We start from the raw sequence: 14,836 nt of genomic DNA, 5'->3' as shown, positions 1-14,836 counted from the left end.
GAAAGAAATCTGTTCTGGGCCAGCACTTTGAGCAGCGCTGCAGGTCACACAGACCCGGCTTTCCTTGAGTGCCGGAGACCCGGGGGCTTTGCTTCCTGTCACGTGGGAAGGGTGGGCCCGAGAGAGCCCCCACAGCACAGAGCATCCATGGTGACCTTGAGCGCATATTCTTAAGGAGGATCAGGGACACACGTGATTTCGCAGATAATGAGAGTGTGAATTTCAGGCGGGGCCTTTCCAGTGCTTGAACCCGACCCTGCCATGGGCCATGGTCCCGGCGAATCAGATGCATCTGCTCACAAAGCCTTGACCCACATCCATGAAAATCATTGTCACCACATTGGGCCCACTGAATAGGTGAGCAGAATGCTTTGTTAAGACCCCTTTCCTTGAGGGTTCGCATAATTTTTTAACCCCATCTATGTGGCATTCACTACATGGTGCATCTGCGTTTAATACGTGGTTGTAGTGTGGCACGTCTCCGCATGTACCCTCGCTTCCAAACACAAAACCTCACCCATGAGCACAAAAGCTCAAAAGAAACCTCGGTCACTGGGGAGGATGGTGTGAACCCCAGAGGTGCCGTCTGGAGATGTCCCCAGCAGCACAGACGCAGCGCCGGTCTCCCCTCATACGTGGCACAATCGTTCTGAAAACAATGAAAACAGCTTTTTGTCTCTTTGTAGTCTTATTTTTGTTGTTGTTGTTATCATTATGCTCACTTTTTTAAGTTGTAGTAAAATACACATAACACAAAATGTATCATCTGAACCATTCTTAAGTGTGCAGGTCAGTGGCATTAAGTACTGTGACCACCAGCCGGGCATTTGGCAAAACTGAAGCTCTACCTATGAAACGACTCCCCACTTCCCCTTCCCCAGCCTCTGACAACCGCCGTTCTATTAACATGACCTTAGTCTACTTCTGAGTGAAGTATTTACATGGCTTACTGGTGGTTAAATCCCCAAATCCTAATGAGAGTGAAAATGTCTCACCCACCCAGAAAATGAGCTTTGGTGGCATCTCTGGGACGCTCAGTATGACTGAAAGTAGAATTCACAGATGGGCCAGAGGAGGTAGAAGTTCTCTGTTGCATCTTGTACCTAAGTTTTATGTTCTATTTGGATTACCTAATATAGTGGCAAGCACATTGGATTTGGATTCAGAAGATTTGGGGTTGATAACCCACGACTGTGTTATCTTGGAGAAGCCACCCACATCTCTCTAATTCTCTTAGACTGGCTGTTATTTTAAAAAGCAAAATATTTCATATAGGGCAGCACCTGTGGCTCAAAGGAGTAGGGCACTGGCCCCATATACTGGAAGTGGTGGGTTCAAACCCAGCCCAGCCAAACACTGAAAAAAAATTTTTTTCATATAAAAATATAAATTTCTGGACTCTTGAAAAATTCAAAGCAAACACTCAATCTTTTTAAATGGAGAAAATCTTTGAACAAGCACTTTACCAAAGAGGATATGCAAGACCTAATAAGCCCCAGAGGTTCAACATCCTTAGTCATCAGGAAAATGCAAATTCGCGACCGGCGGGTTGCCCCTCTGATGGGCTGGAATGACTAAACCAATCAGACCGACAACACCAAGTGTCGACGAGGACACCGACAGGCAGGGGCTCACAGTGAGCAGCCCAGCAGCTCCGTACAAACGTGCACTTACCACGGGTCCAGGGTCCGCTCCGGGGCGCGGACCCAGGGAAGTGAAAACCTCGAGCTCCCCGGCGTTGGTGGCGGCTTCACACTCCTAACACCCGGAAACAGCATAAATGTTCCCGGGCAGGTGAACTGAGAGACCCGGATCATCGTACCGTGAACTACTTGGCGATAAAAAGAACAAACCACTGACCGGATTAACAACCTCAGTTACAGAGAGAGAGACGCCCAGATTCAAAGGCTGCGCGGGGCGCACCGGGCAGGGCGCGGCGCGGGACGGTGGTCTCAGGCTGGTGGGGCAGGAGTTTACTTGACATGGGCCCGAGGGGATTTGGGGGAGTGACCCAACTGCTCTGTATCTTGATTTTGCTGGACAGACAACTATTGTATCTGTTAGTCAAAAACTCACACAACTGCACACCAATAGGAGAGGATTGTGCCGTAGATAAATTATACCTCGATAAGCTTCAACGAAACAAAGATGTGCGGCCCTGGGTGTGCCTTCCCGCAGCAGTCGGAGCTCACCTCGCTCCGCTCTCTTCTCCCAAATGCAGTTCCTGTGGTCAGGACTTGGGGGCAGACAGCATTTGTCGGGGACCCCAGGAAGCAAGAGTGAGGCAGGGAGAGCTGGCAGAGACTGTGGCTCATCCAGACAACACTGCGGGGCACCAAGGAACCCAGCAGCCCCGGCTGTGTCGGTCCGCAGGGCAGGAGGGCTCCGGCTCCCGCTTAGGGCTTGAGTTACTCTCTGCACCCTGAACAACCTCCGCGGCTTTGCTGGGTTAAGGAATCTCCCACGACCCTGGGGAAAGCTTGCCTCTCCACCGCAGGCCTCTAAGCAAATCATGTCATTGTGATAGGCCCCAGTTTTCTCTCGGGTAAAGGAAGAGAGGTGGAATTAGGGAAGATCTAGCAGCCTGCCACTTGTCGGCCCAGCTACTGGGGAGGCAGGAGCTCGAGTCCACCCTGGGCAACACAGTGAGACATGGTCTCTAAAGAAATAAAAAGTAAATGGGCCATGCCTGTGGCTCAAAGGAGTAAGGCACCGGTCCCATATGCCAGAGGTGGCAGGTTCAAACCCAGCCACCAGCCAAAAACTGCAAAGAAAAAAATAATAATAATAAAATTAAATTAAAAAGCAAATACAGAATTAGGTCAGCTCTCCAGCCCCCGTCATCACTAAAAGGCTGTCACTGTGTCACATCTCACATCATGGAAGAGTGTCTTCCTCTGCAAAGCAGACACTTTAGAAAGCCATGCGTTTGGTCTGTCACTGGAATTGTTCAAAACATGCCAAGGCTCAGAACAACTGCTTTGGGATATCTTCAGTGGTGACCAGCTCCTGAGTTTGGAGGATGAAACTTGGAATGGGACCAAGACCAGGCGTAAAGCAGCCCTTCCACATGGTGTGCGGACAGACACTGGCAGGATTGCCTGGGCTTGTCAAGAAGCAGAGGTGCCGGCTCAGCGCCTGTAGCTCAGCTGCTAGGGCGCCAGCCGTATACACTGGAGCTGGTAGTTCAAACCCAGCCCAGACCTGCCAATCAACAATGACAACTACAACCAAAAAATAGCTGGGGGTTGTGGCAGGCGCCTGTGGTCTCAGCTACTCAGGAGGCTGAGGCAAGAGAATCACTTAAGCCCAAGAGTTTGAGGTTCCTGTGAGCTATGACACCAGGGCACTCTACCAAGGGCGACAGCTTTAGACTCTATCTCAAAAAATAAATAAATAAGAAGCAGAGATGCCGCAGGCCCAGACTGGACGTTCTGCAGAGCAGCTGAGCAGGGCTCCTCAAAATCGCCAAAAGGACTGAGCCAAACTGAGCAGAGCGCACTCTCCTGAGTGAAACGGCAGGAGATGGAGAAGCAAGAATCCAGTGAGCACAGTTCTGATAGGAAGGGGGCAGGTGAGCTAATGGGTGGGGCAGGGGGATGAGGGACGGGGGAGAAGGAGGAGGGCAGGGTAGAGGCTCATGTGTGGGGCACACCTCTTGGGGGTGGGACACGATTGCAGGGACTTTACCTAACAAAGGCGATCAGTGTAGCCTAATTCTTTGTACCCTCAATGAATCCTAAACAATAATAAAAAAAAAAAGACTGAGCACATCGCAGATCTCCCAGATGGGAGGACACTACAGAGATAGGACCATGAATGCAAGGTGGGATCTGGGTTCGGTCCTGGAACAGACAAAGCACACACTGGAAAAGCTGGGACATCTCCTAAGAGCCACTGGAAAAGCTGGGACATCTCCTTAGAGCGAGTTTAGTTACTAGCATGGTACCCACAGTGAGTCCCTGGTTTCCACCACGGTACTGTTAACACTGGGGCAAGCTGGCTGAGGGGTAAGAAGGATGCCCTCTTCTGTTTTTCCACCCTCTGTATATCCGAAATTACAATGAGATAAGAAGGTTTCTAAAAAAGAAAGAAATATTTCTGGAACTACTATTACAACTATTACTAAAAGCTGGCATTCACTGGCCACTGACAATCGGGAAAAACAGGAACCATGAGGTTCCCTCCCAGTCCTGTTGAATCAAATGTCCTTGATATGGAGCTTTGGAATCTTCCTTTTCACAATTTTTCCAGGTGATTTTAATACAAACTAAAGTTTGAGAGCTCAAGCAGTGTAAGAACAGTGTGTGTGTGAGAGAGAATGAGAGAGCAAAGAAAAAGGAGCAGATATCAGCATCAGTCAGATTAAGTTGGTGGGTACACAGGTGTCTGTCATTTTCTGCATAAGTACAGTATGAAATACTTGTCTAAATTAATAAATTTGGGTGGTGCCTGTAGCTCAGTGGGTAGGGTATTGGCCACATTTACCGAGGCTGGTGGGCTCAAATCCAGCCCAGGACAGCTAAACAACAATGCCAACTGCAACAACAACAAAAAAAAATAGCTGGGCGTTGTGGCAGGTCCCTGTAGTCCCAGCTACTTGGGAGGCTGAGGCAAGAGAATCGCTTAAGCCCAAGAGTTTGAGGTTGCTGAGAGCTGTGACCTCACAGTATTCTACCCAGGGAAACATAGTGAGACTCTGTCTCAAAAATAATAATAATAATAATTAATTAATTAAGTTTTCTGAACTGATTTCACCTCCCACTCTTCCAGCCTTCCACTTCTCTTGCATACTTCAGGAAGGTGTTTTCACAGTTAGAAAGAACAGAGGGTTGAGAGCAGTCTGGAGTCTCACCATGTTTCACGAGTCAAGACCAAGGAGAACCAGCAAAATAAAAATAAGTAAACAAATAAGGAATTCAGGGAGAAGAAAACAAGGCTGAGGAACTCAAATAAACCTGTGCTGAGCTAAGAAAACTGGTTTTCTTTTGGGATCAAAAACAAGGTATTTTGTGTACATATATGTTTGAGTCTCCCCAAGGCTTCTGAGTCCTCAAGGCAAATGGATCACCCTTTTGTAGCCTGAGACCCTGTGCCTAACATCAGAAGCCATCATAATTTGTGCCAGCTTTGGGCTCTGAGGTTAGAGGTGAGTGACCCAGGAGGGGTGCAGTGTCACAGTTTGTTTCACTCTAAACCAGCAGTCATTTCCAATGAGGGGCTGAAAGGAGCAGGACCAAGGCTCGTCAGAACTCAAATGTCTTAATTTTACTTCATAATATTATAGAGGTACAATCATTTTGGTTACATGATTTCCTTCTGTGCAGTTTGAGTCAAGGTTATTAGTGTGCCCACCCCCAGATAGCGTGCATTGTGCCCCTTAGGTATGAATTTACCCCCACCCACCCACCGCCCATCCCTCCCACCTGCTTGGTTTCCATTGAGTTTTTCTGCTGTATGTGTGCAAGGGTGTTGACCATTAGTCCCAATTTAATAGTGAGTACCAGTGGTGTTTGTTTTTCCATTCTTGTGATACTTCACTAAGAATGGTCTCCAGTTCCATCCAAGTTGTTACAAAGGGTATTGTTCACCATTTTTTTTTATTTTTATTTTTTTAAGGGCTGAGTCTTCTCTTATTTTCCCTGTCTCCTAAACCCATCTCTTTTGGGAGAGACAAACATTTCACATTGCCATGCTTTCAGGAAGCTGGTTCACTCTGAAAACATCCGCTCAAGGTCAAAATTGCTTCTGAGCCCTCAAGGACTCAGGCCCAAAGGCCCTTCCTCTAAGAGCAAAAGATCCCCGGAGACAAAAAAGACCTCCAGGAATCCCCCTCCAAATGCACAGTCCAGCTCTAGGACCCCCCCACCCTGGTGGCCCAGCAAGTCCCCAGGCCTCCCTGCACTGGCCAATGCCAGGGCTTGGAACGAGTCCTCCTTTGAAGGGGGACCCACAGTACCACTGAGCAGACACACTGCTAGGCTCCCTGCATCGGCTTCCTGTGAAAATTATTTGCATCAAAATCACAGCAGCATTTAGCCTGACAGAAGGGACCAGAAAAACAAATGTGATGGTTCACTAGCATTTAATTCTGGGCCTCTTACATTTCAGAACCAGAGAAAGTGATAAGGGAAGGAAGAAGCACTTCTTCAGGTAGCTTGAACTTTAAAGATCATATTATTCAAGAAACAGCCTTATGGGGGAAAAGTAAGGGGAAAACCATGCCAGATGATCTTAACTCGAATGGGATGCTTTTATGGAATCACCACCACGTCTATTGTTCAGCCTGAATTGCCCATATTTCTGTATTCACTGCGAACAATGAGTTCTTGTGACATTCTGGCATACATTATAATGGGGGAAAAAAACAATCTGCTTTATTTGTTCCATTTTCTGCTTTTAGACGTAATGGAAACGTTAACATGCTTAACACCCATGGCCTCGCTTCCAGCCTTGCTTCACTTTTCATAGTTACTGGGAGTCCTGGTGAGGGGAGCCTGCGTTTTCGCACAAGAGCGCTGTGTGCTAATGCGGGCTGAAAGCTGGCCCAGGACGTACCCTTCACCGTGCAAACTCTCTCCATCATTCTTTTAAAGACTTTCACAGCATATAGTCTCCATTATGATTAAAATGATCTCAACTGTCCTTCAGAAAAGAATGTAAGGCTTTTGACTACGTGAACCAGTTCAAGGAAATTCTCCCAGGAGTCCAGGACATGAAGACGGCGTTGTTGAACCCTTTTATCAGCATTCAGCTCCACCTGATCTTATAGCACACTCACTTCCTTTGCCGGGTTCTCTCATATTAATTGATAACACTGTAAGTGTTTAATTTAAAGTTCGCGCCTTAGGTGGGAGCTGTATAAACTATTAACAGCTTCACGGGAGGAGGAAAAGGAGGCAAAAATACTCTTATTTTTTAAAACCCCGTACTAAAATGACCATTCCATCTCCGTTGCCTGCTCTTCCAAAGAGCCATACTTAAATCTCTTCTTTTGTGGCATTACTTTAAAAGAAATACTTTGGTGAAATACTTTAAAAGAAATACTCAAACTCTTAGAAATTTTTTTAAATTTCTAAATATTACTGGGGTACAATATGGTTGCTGCTATCACTTTGTTATGCTTGAGTCAGGGTATTACGTATGCCCATCACCCCAACAGTGTTCACTGGACCCCTTAGGTAGGGTCTGCCTCTCCACCCCTCCCTTTCCCGTCCCACCCCCGCTTGCTTTCCACTGAGTTTTACTTCCCTCTGTGCACATGTGAGCTCATCAATTAGTCCCAGTTTAATAGTGAGTACATGTGGTATCTGTTTTTACATTCTTTCCATATTTCACTCAGGATAATAGTATCCAATTCCATACAAATTTTTGCAACAGGCCTGAATTTATCCCTCTTCATGGCTGAGTAGTACTCTAAGGCATACAAATACCACAAAAAAGGAGGACTTTCCCCTGGTAACAGGTATTTCTATGCTGCTACAAACTCCACCACCATTCCCCCCAAAAGGGAAGAGAACCTATCATGCAGAGGAACAACAAAAGTTTGGCCTCAGACAAGGCTTGGAGGAAGCACAAGGATACTTCCCAGCCCACCACAGCCTCCAGAGATTCAATCAGGAGAGTTCTGAGTTCCTCCGAGACCCAGGAAGAACCAACATGGAGGAGAGTGAGGTCGGGCCAGCAAAGCCCCAAGCTGCGTGGAGGGCCGAGCAGCTGTGCCCCACACAGTCCCCAGGGCGGGTCCTGTCTTAGGCTGGGTCCCAGCTCAATACAGGCACATTCGTGAACTCAGACGCCACACAAGGCCTCAAAGGGGGCTTAGGAGTAAACAGGAATATTATTCAGCCTTAAAAAGACTGGGAATTCTGATTCCACCACAACAGATGAAGCTTGAACACATTCTGCTCAGTGAAAGAACCAAGTCACAGATGAACAAACAACCCACTTGCATCCGCCCATTTGCTAAGAGTAGCCAAATTAATAGAGACCGAAAGCAGAATGAAGGGTCTGGGTGGGCCAGGGAGGGGGCTGTTATTGTTTCATGGACACAGAATCCCAGTCTGAAAGATGAAGATGTTCTGGAGATGGAGGGTGGTGATGGTTGCAGAAGAGCATGAGCCTGCTTTATGCCACTGACCGTGTACTTATTACTGGTTAAGATGGTAAGTTTTATGTTATCTGTACTATACCATAAGAAAAAAAATTTTTAAGAGTAAACAGGAGTGGTACACAAGCACTAAAATGTATTTTCACCAGTGAATCTCAAGGATGACTGTCCATTTCTTTGGGGTAGTCAGCAGTTCCAGCCTCAGAGGTCACCCTGACTTCCACCTCCTCATCTCTAGGTCTCTCTTGGCCCTCTGGGCCCCTCTCCCCCTGCCCTAGAGACCTTCCAGCCTGGACCTCACTGCAGCTTTTCTCTAGATCCACCAAAGCTCAAGGCTTCTTGCCCTTCAGTTATGAGGATCATTATCTGTCCAAAGACAAGGAGATGGGACGATGTTCTTTTTTGTTTGTTTTGGCTGTCAGAGCTTTGTACAAAGCACTAATTTTATATCATTATAATAGTAAAACACATTATGTGTATTTTTTAAAATCCAGTACATTAAGAATGAAATAAATTAAAATTAAAATAATAAACTAGACCAGCATGAAATCTTCAAATGCTGTCCTGTATTCTTGAAAAGGCAGAAAAACCCACATTCCTCATGGTGGAGTAAGCCTTTCTGGAGACCAATTTGGTTAATATACATTTTAAAAAGTCATGAAAGTCTGTGCACACACCGTAGGAATAACTTGTAGGAACTTTCAGTGAGACAATGATCCCGGTGCTCTGTCTCTCCCACAATGCATAGCACCTAACACCCGATAGGTACTCAGTGTTTTTACAATGAATATTATTTACAAATAATCATACAAATATAATTTATAACTTCTAATAGCTGTCTTGGAAGTGGAGAATGGTTTGAAAAGCAGGCACAGCTACTATCTGTATTGTCACAGCAAATGTGATTTATCCAAACAACAACTGCACAATGCAACACAATTTTCAAGGCAATTTCGTGCACATTACCCTTTTTGTCCCTCACCGCAGCAACAAGGGTATTACTATCCCATTTTATAGATGAGAAACTAAGGCCTCAGAGAGATTAAGTGATTCTGAAAGACATCTGAAATTGCAGAGTCCTTCAGATGACTTGTTCTCTCCGTCCAAGCTCCCAGGCCTCCTGACAGCCTGGCTGGCAGGGTTCCCCGACCTGTTCTGTAGGTGCTGCTGCTCCTACATCAATCACAAGCACCTGATTTCCCTCTGACCCCCGCAGTTGTCTCTTCTAACTGCATGGTTTCTTGTGGACATGACGCAGGCGTCTGGCTCCCTTGACCCCTGTAAAGGAGCTTCTGTCCCTCTGAATTCCCTCCTTCCCTGTGGCCCTAACTCCTCAGCTTACTATTCCTTGTACTTAATTTGAGAATATTTGTTCAATTTGAGTATGTTTTTGACCTGCCAGGTATCTGTGAAACAAAATAACTCCTACTGATAGCTTCTTATCAAGAGTAATTTAAAACATCCATCATCTACTGCTGAATGTCAAAATAAAGGTTGAGAGAAATTCCCGTTTCCTTAAACACGTTTTCTTTTCACTCTTGTCAGCATCATTGTCAATCCTGAAATTATAGTGTGCCATGGAAGACCTCAGAAATTGAGGCTTCAGAAACCGTCACAATGAGAACATACTGATGAGCCTATGGTTCCCACAGGCCCTGGGCAAAATCGCCCCAGCAGAGCAGCCAGGTCCTGGCGTGCCAGGCAGCGCTGCAGGCCTCAGAGGGCTCATTAAGGTCCAAGAACAAAATGAGCCCCCTGGAGAGGCTGCTCTGCCCCCCAGCCCTGGCCCCTCCATGGCAGTGAGAAGTTCAGCACTCAGTGGATCATTCCTGAGCTTCACCTACAGCGGACTGCCCTTCCGCCGTCTGACCATGAGTCAGCAGAACAAGGGAGAAAAGGACAAACAGACGTATATTAACATTACATACATAGGTATTAATATTGTGTTATGATAATGTATGTTAATATCCCCCACTATTTAAACACCCCCATTATTTTCATTATGCAGAAGTTGGAGATTGTGCTTTTCGGTCCTTCTCCCGCCAAGTCAGCTGCCCAGTGTGTCTGCGCAGCGGCCAACAGACCCTGAGAGATGGAAGTTGGGGGAGGGGCATAAGCACAAAGCCTCCAGCTATGACAGAAACCGTCTTTAAAGGCCATGTCACTCTCTCTGCCGTCTGGAAGAAAAGTCAAGTGTTTCTGTGTTACAGCAGAAGCTCTCTCATTTCCATTTTCAATGTCCATCCCTGGAATAGTCTGGAATTGTCCTAAGAGAGGAAAGAAATCAAATTATTTCAGAGAATCAACAAATATACATTTGGCACAAGCCAAATGCAGGGCATGGAATACCTGTGTGCAAAATCTCCTGGGTGTTTAAGGGATTTATCACTGAAAGGGAATCGTTAGAGGCAGTGCCTGGGAGTGCATGGTAGGCATGGGCTGGCATTGCAGAGGGTGCCTGCAAGCTTTCCCTGCGGTGAGGATGGAGCTCCATTTCCAGCTGTCTGGGAGACAGTGTCGTGTGAGGGTGGGCACTGCATGGATGTACCTGCTGTAGGAAGGTCTTGATGACTAACTGTAGTAAACCTGGTAAGTGACTAAGCCAGCACCCCACTCAGGTGGTGTGTTTCTCTGCCATTTAGTAACCACAAGGCAGTGTGAATGAACTCAGATTCCATATCACGGGGGTGGGGGGGTGTAGAACGGAAGCACAGACAAGTCCTCCACCCAACCTTGACTGCCTAGTCAAGACTTCCTATTATGCAGAAGAAAACAATCCCCATTAACACCTTCCCCAGCAGTCAGGGGAATTCACTAAGAGAGGTTCCAAATGGGCACAGAAGAGGGAGCTCTGAGAGGAGTTCCCATCTCAGCCTTAACAGGACCTCAACGGGAAACTACCCGTCTCTTCAGTCAACAGCAACTTCTGACCAAAGGAAGAGCGTTTGCAAATTCTCAGGGATGCACAGATGAAACAGTCAGCAACTGAAAGGTTTCGACTTATGGTTGGCAGGTGACGTTTAAGGCACTGAGCTCAGCTGGTGGCCATGCTGCAGTGCGCATGTGGTGTAAGTCCAGCCCTCCAGCCACGGTGGGACTCACTCACTAACTGAGCTGCTCTACCCAACCTACACAGGCTGCATCAGGGCTCTCCTAAGAGGGGAACTGGACCAGTACTTATTTCCTCTTTCAACAGGTCTCCGGATTCTGTTCCACCAGAAAGCAAGGTTCCCCTAGCTAAAGGCCCGAAGACAACCACAGCCATGAACTGGACTCTGTGAGAAGAGTCCTGAATGGGAACATTATAGGTTTTTCCTTAATCAAATTTTTTTTATTTTTTTTATTTTTAATTGTGGCTAAAAAATATAGCATTTACCGTTTTAACCAGTGTATAGTTCATACTGCTAAGTATATTGTTGCACCACAGAGCTCCACAATTCTTTCTTCTTGAAGAGCAAAACTGAAACTCTGTGCCCACTGCACAGCTCCTCACTGCCCCTCATCCCAGCCCCAGGCAACCACCATCCTACTTCCTGTTTTTTGTTGTTTTTTTTTTGAGATAGAGCCTCAAGTTGTCCCCCTGGGTAGAGTGCTATGGCATCACAGCTCACAGCAACCTCCAACTCCTGGGCTCAAGAGACTCTCCTGCCTCAGCCTCCCAAGTAGCTGGGACCACAGGCGCCCGCCACAATGCCTGGCCATTTTTTGGTTGCAGCCATCGTTGTTGTTTGGCGGCCCGGGCTGGATTCGAACCCGCCACCTTAGGTGTATGTGGCTGGCACCTTAGCCACTTGAGCCACAGGCACCGAGCCCCTCTACTTCCTGTTTTTATGAATTTGACTATTCTAAAATTCTCATAAGTGGAATCATAAAACATTGTCTTTTTGTGACCGGTGTAAATGCACCATAATTGAGTACGATATCCTCTGTTTTCATCTATGTTTTAGCATGGGACAGACTTTCCTTCATTTCACAGCTGAATCATATTCCATTGTGAGTATATGTCACATTTTCCTCCTCCGTTCACCCATGTGGACTTTTGGGTTGCTTCCTTGATCAAGCTTTTATTTGTTTTATCTTTCAGCTATCAATCCCGCCTGAAAATATTCGGAGGACGTTTGCGTGTGTAAAAACTATTAGTTGTCACCTATTATTTCCACTTGAGTATAATCACTCAAAAGTAAAAAGCTCAGACCTTTGAGTAAGTTCAGGATTATATCTGAGGCATCACAGGCCCAAACAGGATGCCCGCAGAGGTAAGAATAACATGGATGCCAACCGTGAGAATTCTGAATAAATCATCCACAGACCATGAAGAAATCAATTCAACATTCTAAGGTGGCATTTGAGACAATTCCTAGACTATTCTCTGCCTGTATTCCATGAGGTTTAAATGGATGCTTTGCAAGGGATGGGAGGTAGGAAAAAAATAAATGGTTATGATACCCTGCAGCTCCTCCCATCAAAAGGTGAGGCCTCCTTCCCTTAAACCAGGCTGGCTTTGACCAAAAGAATACAGCGTGTGCCAGAGCTCAGGCCTCAAGAGAAGATACAGCTTCCACCCTCACCCCCTTGGACACTCTTGGAATGCTGCCAAAAACCACTATACCAACTAAGGAAGTGGGAGGAACCTCGTGGAAGGAGAAAGCCAGAGGAGGAGGGCACTCCACCGACAGTCAGGTCCAAGTGCCGACCACGTGAGCGGAGCTGCCTCTGACCGCCCAGCCCAACCAATTTCAAGCTGGATCCAGCCACATGAGAGGCCCAGGGGAGTGAGCATGAGAACTAATGAGTCACTGTCGTTTGTAAGTCACTGTGTTTGGGGGGTGGAGTTTTAAACACTCTATGTAGACACTAAAGTTATCTCAGTGCTCATGCAGGGATTACATTTTTAAGCAAAGTTCTTTTTGTTGAATAAATGACAATTTTTTTTAAAAAAAGGACAAAAAGAAAAACCTCAAATTCTACCAAGAACTAACCAACGTTAATACTCGATTATTAATATTCCCTTCTTCAATATATAGTTCAGTTTTACTTTGGCTAAGATACATCAGTCACGCAGGAGAATTGTTTTTTAGGAACTAATGTACCCACTTGGTGCAGTTTCTTCAGTGAATGGTATTTATTGAGCATATGCTAGTTTAAGGTCAGAGTGGACCAGTTACAAGCTCGGGACCAGACAGGCCTGGGTCTGGAGCAGCTTGGCTGTGGTTCTGCTTCCTCATCTGTAAATGGTGATGACATCATCTGACTTGCAGAATGGCCCAGAAACCACAAATGTGATGACGTGAGGAAAGCGTGCAGCTGCGTGCCTGCCAGAGAAGGAGTGCTTGACAGAGAACACCGTTCACAGCACAGAGAATCCTGCAGGGGAAATGCACGGCCAAAGCAACTGCATAAGAGAATCTGAATCAGATAACCACCCGGCCCTGAGCTGAATCCTTACAGTAACGGGGAATTTACTGCCTACGAGGCATCTTGGGACAGCTATTTCTATGCGGAAGTTTTTGCTAATACAAGGCTCAAATCTGTCCTGCTCAAATTTCCAAAGCCTCAAATCTAAACAATGCATGGACGTAGTGTGTCCTCTCCCACGTGGGAGTCCTTCCATCACTTTCCAGCAGAACTTCCCGCGAAGGTGGAAATGAGCTACGTCCTTCAACACCATTGCCCACACAGGCCGCGTGGCTGCTGAGTGTCTAGACGGGGACGACTGCAACCGAGGAGCATAAGGCTTTATCTTATTTAATTTTAACTTTAATGTAAATAGTCCCATGTGGCTAGTGGCTTTTTATTGGTTAGCACAGTTTTGAATGTTAAAAAAAAAAATAGCACCAACTGTCTCCTTTCTTTTCTTCACCAAGAAGAATATCCCCTGTTCCTTTATTCAGTTATATGTATCCAGGTTATTTAATAATGGAAACCACTCAGACAGCATCCTCTCCTTCTTACTCCCCCAGGGGAGACAGTGATCACCAGTGGCAAAGGGAGATGGCAGCAAGGTGACACCAAGACCAGCTTCTCCCTCAGGAGAGAACAAGGCACCTCCTCCTCGTGTGCTTTCAGAGAAACTTCCCTGGAACCTAATATAGAAAGGATCCCTGAAAGTATCGTCTCCGAACAGGGTCTCACTGTGTTGCCCAGGGTAGGGTGCCCTGGCATCACCATAGCTCCCAGCAGCCTCCTGTGCTCAAGCGATCCTCCTACCTCAGCCTCCAGAGTAGCCGAGACTACAGGTGCTCAGCACCACACCCAGCTACCTCCAATTTTTCACACACCATTTATATGCAATCATCTAAGTCCTCCATGTCCCAGTTCTTCCTTAGGGATCACTCTAACTTTCCCCATTCCCATGGACCTAGAGCATCAGAACTGATCCCCTCTGCAGTTATCCACAGTAGGAATACAGAATTCTGGGTAATAGAGACATGGCCCCATGCCCAGGGCTGGTGTTGCTTCATTCGCTTCTGTGTTCCCGGAGCCACCCAGGAAGTGCCCCGTTAATAACTGATGAATAAATTTTCTCAGCAGCGTGGAATTCAGGGAAACTCTCACTTCCTTTGTTCCAGACATGAATTTCTATAAATGGAATCTAAGAACAGATTTATCTTTTCATTTTAATTTTGGGGGGCATATCAACTTATATTGACCTTATGGTCAGCTAAAGTTCCCTTTCCATGTGTCATCCAAGCTGTGCACTTGTGCCACTGGGCTGTCACCATCCAG

The 14,836-nt window shown here is 46.5% G+C and overlaps 1 pseudogene; it reads right to left on the bottom strand.

Moving 5' to 3' along the window:
• Nucleotides 1-14,032: 14,032 nt before the first annotated feature.
• On the bottom strand, nt 14,033-14,227 carry LOC111727995 (annotated as a pseudogene).
• Between the last annotated feature and the right edge of the window lie 609 nt (nt 14,228-14,836).

This window comes from Otolemur garnettii, unplaced genomic scaffold (assembly GCF_000181295.1).
Source record: "Otolemur garnettii isolate 467f Iridium unplaced genomic scaffold, OtoGar3 scaffold00136, whole genome shotgun sequence".
Classification (NCBI taxonomy): domain Eukaryota; kingdom Metazoa; phylum Chordata; class Mammalia; order Primates; family Galagidae; genus Otolemur; species Otolemur garnettii.
Note: the sequence above shows the minus strand (reverse complement) of the source record. Positions and strands in the feature narration are given on the sequence as shown.